The sequence below is a fragment of the Medicago sativa genome, chromosome 8, assembly GCF_051527215.1.
Source record: "Medicago sativa cultivar Bolivia chromosome 8, Bolivia_mono, whole genome shotgun sequence".
NCBI lineage: Eukaryota > Viridiplantae > Streptophyta > Magnoliopsida > Fabales > Fabaceae > Medicago > Medicago sativa.
The window spans coordinates 84536009-84545959 of record NC_140756.1 but is presented as its reverse complement, the minus strand read 5'-3'; the positions used below and the strand labels follow the sequence as shown (position 1 = coordinate 84545959).

Here is a 9951-nt window from a genome sequence, read left to right as displayed (position 1 = left end):
GACTCAAATGTAAATAAAGAGCAATGAGTTAAGGTATGTTGGTTGTAATAAACACCTTTAGCATGGTGGTTAATTGACGTGTGTGACTAGCTAGTATGCTGTTGTATTTGTTGTTCAATGAGTGGTGTTAAAGAGTGGGAAAATTCTATGGTGAAGTCATGATAATCACTTTTTTGGTCAGGGATGACAATTGGATGCAGGCCCCGATGGGTACCCGCAAAAAATATCCATAATGGATAGGGCAAAATCCCGCTTTCATGGGTCTGGGCTTGGATCCGGGTATTACCCGCAAATTTAAATGGGTATGGGTATGGGTACTATACTGCCCATCCCTGCAACCCGCATATACATATTTATACAATATGATAAATAATTTATTTATTTATGGTGTATAATTAATTTATTTATTTAACTATTTAAGCCTAAGCCTAAACCTAAAAATTACTTAATATAATAATTGGTCCATCCTGTTGGTATACAACTGTTTTGGATGTTTTTTATTTTGTTAAATACTACGATTCATACTATTTTATGAGTTGATTTGAAATTTTTTGAATCATAGTTTTATTTCAATTGTGATATTTTTATTGTCTTTTCATAGTTAAAGTGCTGGTAATGGGTACGAGTATGGACATTAAGGTACCCATAGGGTATGGGAAAGGGCACTAAAGTTGTTGCCTACGAAGGTACGGGCTCGGGTACGGGTATTTTTTACAAACGCGAGTATGGGAAGGGCACTGTAGTACCCTACCCATAGGGTACCCATTGCCATTCCTATTTGCTTATCTGTTGCTTGATTGTATGTAAATTTGAAGGTTAAATTTGAAGTCTCTCTTTTAGAAAACTTAGATTATAGTACTTAATTATGATCTAGGATTCACATGGTATAACATTAATATATAATGCTAAACATTTCAAACTGCTCATACAAGATTCTTCTTTCTAATGTCATGAGCTTAAGCTTTTGTAAAAATCTATTATGACATTTTTATAATGTGTTATATTATTAGCTCTTAATGGCAATCTCATATGACTTTTGATATTCCTTAAAGACTTATGCATCAAATTTTTAACCTGTTTACCATTAATATTTCAAGGCTTTTGGGTTTAATAGCATTATTAGGTTATAGTGTTATAACTCTCTTCAAGGTTTTCATTAGACAAAGAGAGGTTATCATTAGTCTTATGTATGCAACAGAGAGATTGACACTATGAGCATAATGTAGAATACATGCAAGTAAGTTTGGCCTCTAACTTGGTTTCTTTTTTAATTCGGTTCAAGTTATGTTATTTTGAAGGATTGGGAGAACTTCATTATCTAAGTTAGCCTTTCCTCAAAACTACAAGTCGGTTTCTAATATGAGACATTGTTAGAGTATGACATGCATATTAGATTCTTGACAAACAGCTTAGCTTTTATTGTATATGACTTTCTTCACATTAGGATTTGTAACTTGGTTTCTTTTTTAATTTTATTCAAGTTGTGTTATTTTGAAGGATTGGGAAAACTTCATTATTTAAGTTAAACTTTCCTCAAAACTGCAAGTCTGCCATACCTTCAGTTGGGACATAATTCTAACATGGGACATTATTAGAATATGACATGCAAAATAGATTCTTGACAAACAACTCAGCTTTCATTGTAGGAATTTCTTTACATTAGGATTTGTAATTGTGTTCCGACAGTTCAAGAAAGTTTCACAAGTTCAATGGTTAAGGACATGGTAGTTGGAAAGAGAAGTAAAAGGGTACTTTTGATTTACTTCAAACATTTTGTCGAAATACTTTTCATGTGTATTTTGATTGTGTTGTAAGATCTAATAAGGATTGTGAATGGTTTGCCTTGCATCTTATATCTTTTTCATATTTTATATATGATGTCTTTATACTTTTATACTCTTTTATCGGGGATGAGTCTCATTTGAATTATATTTTTCATCACTTGATATGTGTTAGTTTGCTTGGCATACCAAATAGTTTGATATGGAACAATATTCTAATATGGGACATTGTTGTATTTTGAGATTTAGATTAGATTCTTGACAAACACTACCTTAGCTTTCATTGTATAAGGACTTTCTTCACATTAGGATTTGTAAATGTGTTTCGATAGTTCAGGAAAATAACACAAGTTCAAAGGTAAAGACATGGTAGTTGGAAAGAGAAGTAAGAAGGTGCTCTGGATATGCATGGGTATAATCACTACTTGGAGGTATAATTTGGTGATTTAACTAAAAAGCACAATCTTTTAATAGTGACAACTTTTGGGATTGTTCTATTGAATGTGTAATTTAGTGATTTTTTACATTAGTCTTTTGTTAAATATGTACTTTCTTTGGCTGAATTCCCATGTAGCTGAATTTCTTTAGATTTTGTTTATCCATTCATTAGAATAATTTCAAAAATATGCCCTCAAAAAATACACGAGAGGCTTAGATAATCTTCCTCCTTATAGTGTAACTTGAATCATTACTAATGATAGAGAGACAACTATTCTTATGACAAATATGACTGACCTCAATTTGGGTAAACATAATTACTTCCTTTTTTTAATTTAACTTTGTAAACATAAACAAAATTATTATTTGACTTAAGACTCACTATTTGTTTACCCATTCATTAGAATACTTTCAAACATATGCCTCCACAAAACACGGGAGGCTTACAGAACCTTCCTTCTCATAGTGAATTTTGAATCAAAGTCATATATATATATATATATATATATATATATATATATATATATATATATATAAAAATTGAATTTTCCAAGCTATATCGATAAAATCAAAAACCTTTGTATTATTTCGTAGATAACTTTGGAGCTATCAAGCGATGATGCATCTATCTTTAAGAATGATTTTTTTTTTTTTGGATTAATTGCTCTTCCAAGTGTCGACTACTTTTTTGTGTCACTAATAACTTATGTAATCATTTAATCATTATTGGTCACGGTTATGTAATTGCTTTAAATTAAATTGAACTATATGTCGTTGGATGATGTCTTTAGTTTCATGATGAAAATAACATTTGATTTGTCTAAGAATTGCATTATATGTTTTTAATTTGGTGATATGTTCAGAGTAAACTTTTGTCAACGCTGCAATAAATCTCTTTTCACCCGTGCGTTGCGCGGGTGTAAAAACTAGTTTTTTACAAACGCGAGTATGGGGAAGGACACTGTAGTACCCTACCCATAAGGTACCCATTGTCATTCCTAATTCTGGTGAAGTTAAATGACTAATTATTGAACATTTGTGTATTTAATCTATGCCACGGCAGATTATATGATGTATTGCACATTTGTCCATAAGGTATGTCATTATATCTCTACTTATTGCAATCGTGTCCCTGATTAAATCAAAATTAAACTTAGATTCTCATTTGTGCACTAACATTGAATTTCCCTTTAATATTTTGTATGATGACTAATTTGTAATAAGGTGAAGTTTAGTTTTAGAATGGTCCACCAGAAGGACTCTAGCTGACATGACATCGGCAATTATACTATTGACTAAACAAAATAACTTTTCTAAAAAAGTCAGTTTTTAGACTGTACTGTAGAAGCCCCGAAAGAGTTTGGATATATTTTTGTTTGAGCACATTCCTATTAGTTGAATTTTTCCATTTGATGTCTATATCATGAGTAACATACTTTTTTCTCCAATGCGAGACGTATTTTTTTCTCCACCGTGGAAGTAACTTTTCACTCCATCAGTCTTGTGAGCTCAATACTTTTCACTTATATATCCTTTGTCAATGCTTTCTCGCTTACATACACTATCATAAATGGAAAACCTTGATAGCTTAATACTGGAGGATGGAGCGGACATAAATCATTGATGAGTTGTAATGGATCAAAATGTACCAATAATGAACAAACAAAAACTGATGAAATTCATGTGCTAATGACCAATGATGAGTTTGCAGAATTAAATGTGGTGGACACATGATTTGCACATAATTAAATGGCATGATTAATGGTGGGGCACTAGCATGCAATTGGACGGTGATGGTACCATACCACAAACATAAAACGCAGCAGCAGAGTTCCGGCTGCGAAATGGCACCACACACTAGAAATTTGAATACATAATTTTGCTTAAAACCATTTAAAGGGAGAAAAAAATGCCATATAGCATTTTATGTTGCTCTAGAGGCAATGGAGTCAAAGAAGACACATACACAACGGTTGAAAGGAAAGCTAAGTTTTTTTATATTTTGTGTTAACATCATATTAGCTAGGGAAGTGGTAACTACTCCCTCCGACATAAAATGCAAGAAAAAAAACTTATTTTCTTTGTTTCAAAATGTAAGCAAAAAAGCCAAACTTTTATTATTTTTAATTATTTTTTTCTTAAAACCATTTTTTCGAACAACAACTTTTACTTATTATCATGAAATTAAATGCAAAGTACATTCAATTTTCTCTCTGTCATTTTCTCCATAATCAATAGTCAATGAAAATTGTTTTTACATCTTCCTATGAAACTTATTCAAAAGAAAACACAAAAAATTATACTCAAATTCTTATGTTTTAGTTTTCTTAATAAGTGTGATTTGAGTATTTTTGCTTACAATTTGAGACAAAGAGAGTATATTTTAATTCAAATTTCAACGATTCATTGTTCCCTAAAACTCATAACCTAATTAGTTAAGCGGAAAGTTCTGACGTCTTTTTCATTTTTTGTAAATGTTGCGTTTTTTAACGAAGGTTGTTATTTTTTTTTTGTAGTTATTTGTCGCTTATCATTAATTATTACTTTTGCATGTTAGGCGTGAAGCCAAACAAGCTGCTCATTATTTAGCTAAATATGCTCTTAAAAATTTAGATTGCATATGGATCGAAGAAACTCTGCCGTGTATTTCTGCAGTTTTGGCTTTTGATTTATTGTCAGACCTTCGTTAATGAATTTGTCTTTAACGTCAAAAAAAATCATTAATTATTACTCCCCGGGTCTCGTATGTAAATAGCAACAACAAAAATCTTCCAATCTCAAATATAAACAAAAGTCTATTATAATTATTATATTCGATTTCAGTATTCAAAATGTACTGATAACTTAAATCTACTATAATTATTCATATTTTAATGTTTTTAACACATTTCAAAACACCATAAAACTTGAAATGGTGTCCTTTTTATGATAACTTAAAGGGTAATGTTAACTGATGCCATCGAGACACGGGTTAAGAAAACAAAAAGAAAAATATCAAATTTAAAAACACACTTTATTTACTCTTGAAAAGTTGACCACGCAATTTTCATTGCAATACCTTCTAATTTTGCTTCCTTAACTAATACGGAAACCGATTAACATTTCCCTAACTTAAATACACTAAATAACATTCTTAGAGGGTAAACCCTCTAGTCACTATTATATGCAAAAACTCACATTCTAGGTTCATTCAATAAATGAAACTACCTCCGTCCTTAAATATAAGACCCTTTTGAAAGAAAAAAAATTGTCTCTTTTTATAAGACCACTTTGGTATTTCCAAGTACATTAATTAATTCTTCACCAACACACCTCTATTTATTTTATATCTTTTTCTTCAATCAACATTAAATACTATATTGAAAACATACATTAATCCTCTCTCTTAAAGGATAAAATTGTAAAAACAATAGCAATTACAAACAAATTTATTACCACTTTCAATTTTCTTAATTCACGTTAGTTTTACAAAAGGGCTCTATAATTAAGGATGAATGTAGTATATTTTTTTTGACAAGGCGAATGTAGCATATATAATCTACATTTATACCACATACAACATTTATTAAATTAATCTAAAAATTACATTTTCTATTATAATAATGACCGAAGGTTTATGCTTGTTTGTTTACTATATGTGAGGAGGGAGTATTTTTATTGAGTTAATTGTGCAGCAAAAAATAATTAATGATAGCGGGACCCACTTAATGGTAGGATCTACTATCTATTTTATGTGTCTATCTCTCTCTAAATTACATTCTCCATTTATTTTGCTAAATGTTTACCCGGGCAACCAGGCCATTTAACATCTCTTGGAGAAAGTATTTTAAAAACAGGATTCCTCTCAAAGAAATTAGTTAGACTCGTGATTATTATGCATACCCTCATTTATGATGCTCCCTCGGTCTCAAAATAATTCATTTTAGCATTTTTTCTTTGTCTCAAAATAATTGTCTCTTTAGAATATCAATGTAGTATTCCACTGTTATACACTTATTTATTGAATTTCATTAAACTTAATTACTTCAACAATTACTTCAATTAATAAGGATATTTTAGGAAATTATGGAGTACTAATTTTACTATTGAAATCAACACAATTAATTATTTCCTTAAAAATTGTGCATAAACCTTAACCGCATATTATTTTGAGACGGAGGGAGTATAATTTGGTCTCCCACTGACCAGCATCCTTTTTTAATAACTAATCGTACCTAACCAGAAGATGACTACCGATGCGGCGTATGGTGGTTGAGGGCAGTAGCTGCGACTGTAACTGCGGAGTGCGTACCTGCAGACACTCTGACGCTCAAGTCAGTATTGAGTTTAGAATGGGGGTTAAGAGAGTATAGAAAAACCAACCCTTGGGGACTGGTGAGAGTCCCCTTTATATAGTTTGGAAGACGCATGAGTCGTTGTGTGGCACGCGTGGGGGCTCGGTGGTTACAGATTCGTGGGAATCGTGACCATCAAACGAGATTTGCAGAAGACGTGGGGGAGACGTTATTCTTCAGTTTAGAATGAGTCTTTGTTTGCTCTGAACACCTCTCTCGCGGGGAAGGGTTGTGTTGCGAGTAAAGTATCCTAAATGTTGGATTTTGGTCTGTTTGGTATTGAGCTTATGCAAATGGACCTTAGAGCATTTGCTCGGTCCAGAACAATAACTATTTGATTGACTAGCTATACACTCAATGGTACCATAGCCTTAGAGTATGATTTCCACCAAATCACGTATTTTAAGAATATAGATAGATATATAAAAGAAAATTCTAAACATCTCGAGAGATATTGGCCCGAGAGCATCGCGAAGTCATATGATTGGCTAATTCACAACTAGTTGCCGTGTTTTCCACTAGTCAAAGATTAAAGTGGGAGCCTTTAACAGATAACATCACAAGTCCTGATGTTTTCGTGAATAAACTCTTCATTGTGTATAGCACAACTCATATATAAATCAATTTCACGATTTGATACCAAAGCGTCATTTATGATATAATTTCATTTATTTCATTCTCTCAATAGGGGTACCTTTTTCACTATTTTGTACCAAAAAATGATATTTTATTTTTGGTGGATAGTACTCAAAATAATAGACTACATTTATGTGTCATACGCATAGATAAATAAACAAAAATGACTTCTAGATTAGAGGTTTGTTGTCCCTCAATCTTTTAAGATAATTAACCACAGCTGTTAAATTCGAATGAGATGAACCACCTTCTTGAATTGCATGTTTAGCTTTCTCCCCAAACTCTCGAGCATGTTGTCTGATTTTCTCAGCTTCATCACCACCGTCCATCAATCGCTTCACAGCCTTCTCAATATTATCCCTCCAAACCACCTTCTCTCTTTCCCCAATACCAGTTGAGCTCCATTCCGTTGCACCGACCTCCACCCCAATCCCATGCACCTGTGTTATCAACTTCTCATTGTAAAATTGTTCTCCATGCATCGGCCACGTGATCATTGGAACCCCTGCGCTAACTGCCTCAACAGTGGAATTCCACCCACAATGTGTCATAAATGCACCCACGGCTGTGTGGCTCAGAATCATAACCTGTGGGGCCCAACCCCTAATAATCATAGCCTTCTTCTTTCCAATAATTCTCTCTTCAAACCCCTTTGGCAACCATTTTTCTTTCTCCTCTTCATTGTCATGCTCCGTTCGTTTCTTTTCAGGAACAACCCATACGAATTTGTGACTCGATGCTTCAATCCCGCATGCAATCTCATAAAGTTGTTTATCCGGAAAATGACATCGGCTTCCAAAGCATATGTACACCACCGAGCTATCATGTTCCGAGTTAAGCCAACTCAAACACTCGTGCACACTCACAACACTCTCTTCTCCTCTCTCTGCTTTCTCTTGAATAGTTCTGCGAATAAGAGAAGCTGGACCAAGATGCCAAGCTTTGTGACAAGTAGTTTTCTCGTAGTGTTCGATATACTCTTCACCGTCAAGTTCAGCAAAATTGTTGACAAGGATTCCGTTACTTTTGAAAACCGTCTCAAGAAGCGCTTCCAACAATTTACTCAGCTGCTTCGGTGGTGCTGCATTCATGGCAATAGAATGAGGAAGATGAGGAATTACAAAAGAAGCAGATTCATAAAGAGAGTGTGCTTTAACAGATTCCATGGCACAAATAGCAAACAGAGAGAAACCGTTGAAAGCAAGTCTAGGAATTTGTAGCTTGTTTGCAAGTTCATGAACCCAAGGATACATGAAATCAGCCACGATGCAATCTGGTGGGTGCTGCTCCATGAAGTGTTGGATGGGTGGTCGGAGTAGAGTGGCAGCTTGATAGATTTTGGTGAGGTTGTTGAGGTCGGTGGTGGTGAAGAGGGGTTCGACACCATCGGGGAGGCCTACTGCTTGTGAAGGAAATGGAACAGTGTGAATACGGAGGTGTTGGTTTAAAGGGATAGATTTGCCAAGGATTTGAGCGTTGGAAGGTGTGGTTATGATGGTGACTTTTTGACGGCGTAAGGCAAAGAGAGTTGCTATGTCACATAAAGGGATCATATGACCAGGAGCTAAGTAAGGTATGAAGTAGATATTAAGTGCTTTCTCTTCTCCTTCTTCCATATCCATCTTTGTTTTTTCTTCAAGTAGAATGAACGTGATGATGAGAGAGGTATTGTAGTAGCTAGTAATTGTTTCTGCTATTGCTTTTAATGTCCAACAAATGGAGAGGATCCTAACTCTGGTTGGCCTGAGTAAAAATAATAAATCAACTAGCTTAGCGGGTGATGATTTTCCTTTGCATTAGCATGTGCTGCAAGTTAAACCGTATTATTATCTGTGCAAGAGTGATTAATGTTGTTTTTTTTTTTTTTTGTCAATTAATGTTGTTTGTTTATTGCACGTGGGAGTACGATATATCAAGGGTATAATGAATCAAAGATAAGATTTGCTTGCAAGTTGGTCAATATTTTATTCAACCTCGCGTCCCGCGTGCGTTGTTTCTTATTCATGTCAATTATAATGCTTGATTCATTAAATTAGAATTGCAGAATGTGGAGCCTATTAATGAGGAAATTTTGGTCTGGGTTAATGAGTTTTTGTCCCACATATCAATGACCACCTCAATGAAAGGGAGTGGCAGTTATTATTTGATGGAGCAACTATCAATAAGTAGTATATTATTTTCCTTACTCAAAAAAATAAGTAGTATTATTTTCCTAAAAAAAATATATTATTTCTTTTTAAGGGAAATGACACATGTTAAGAAGCCAAGGATATAAATTATGTAATAAAAATTATGTTCAATTTATTTTTTTAAATTTTAAAAATTAAATATTTTTTAAAAATATTTACTATTTGTAGAATTTTTTAAATGTGCGCTTAAAAGCATATGTTAGCATGGCCCATGTTTTAAATATAAATATCATATTTCGATTTTAATCATTTTATACGATCATTGTGTGAAGAAAATTTTAAAGGAACTAAAACCAAAAGTAGTATATTTATGGGGACAAAAATAAACTTTTTCTTTTTTTACTTTATGTAACTCTTTGTTTTCATTTTTTTTCTTAACCTTTTTCCGTAAAAAAGATCTTGATAATTTAACATTGGAGTGAAAGGTTAGTAAATTCAATTACTCTCGATCTATATAACACGAATTATTATGTACATAACCCATAGGTGTAACATATAAATAAAAAATAAATAAAAAACTTGCTTCTAATCTACTCACACTTATAAATTCTTGCTTCTTCTACCTACAAGGCC

General features: G+C 33.0%; 1 pseudogene across 1 annotated transcript; it reads right to left on the bottom strand.

Moving 5' to 3' along the window:
• Nucleotides 1-7203: 7203 nt before the first annotated feature.
• Nucleotides 7204-9011, bottom strand: LOC146902463 (UDP-glucosyl transferase 73CC6 pseudogene; annotated as a pseudogene). The gene has a single exon (XR_015022875.1). The product of XR_015022875.1 is annotated as a UDP-glucosyl transferase 73CC6 pseudogene (transcript).
• Between the last annotated feature and the right edge of the window lie 940 nt (nt 9012-9951).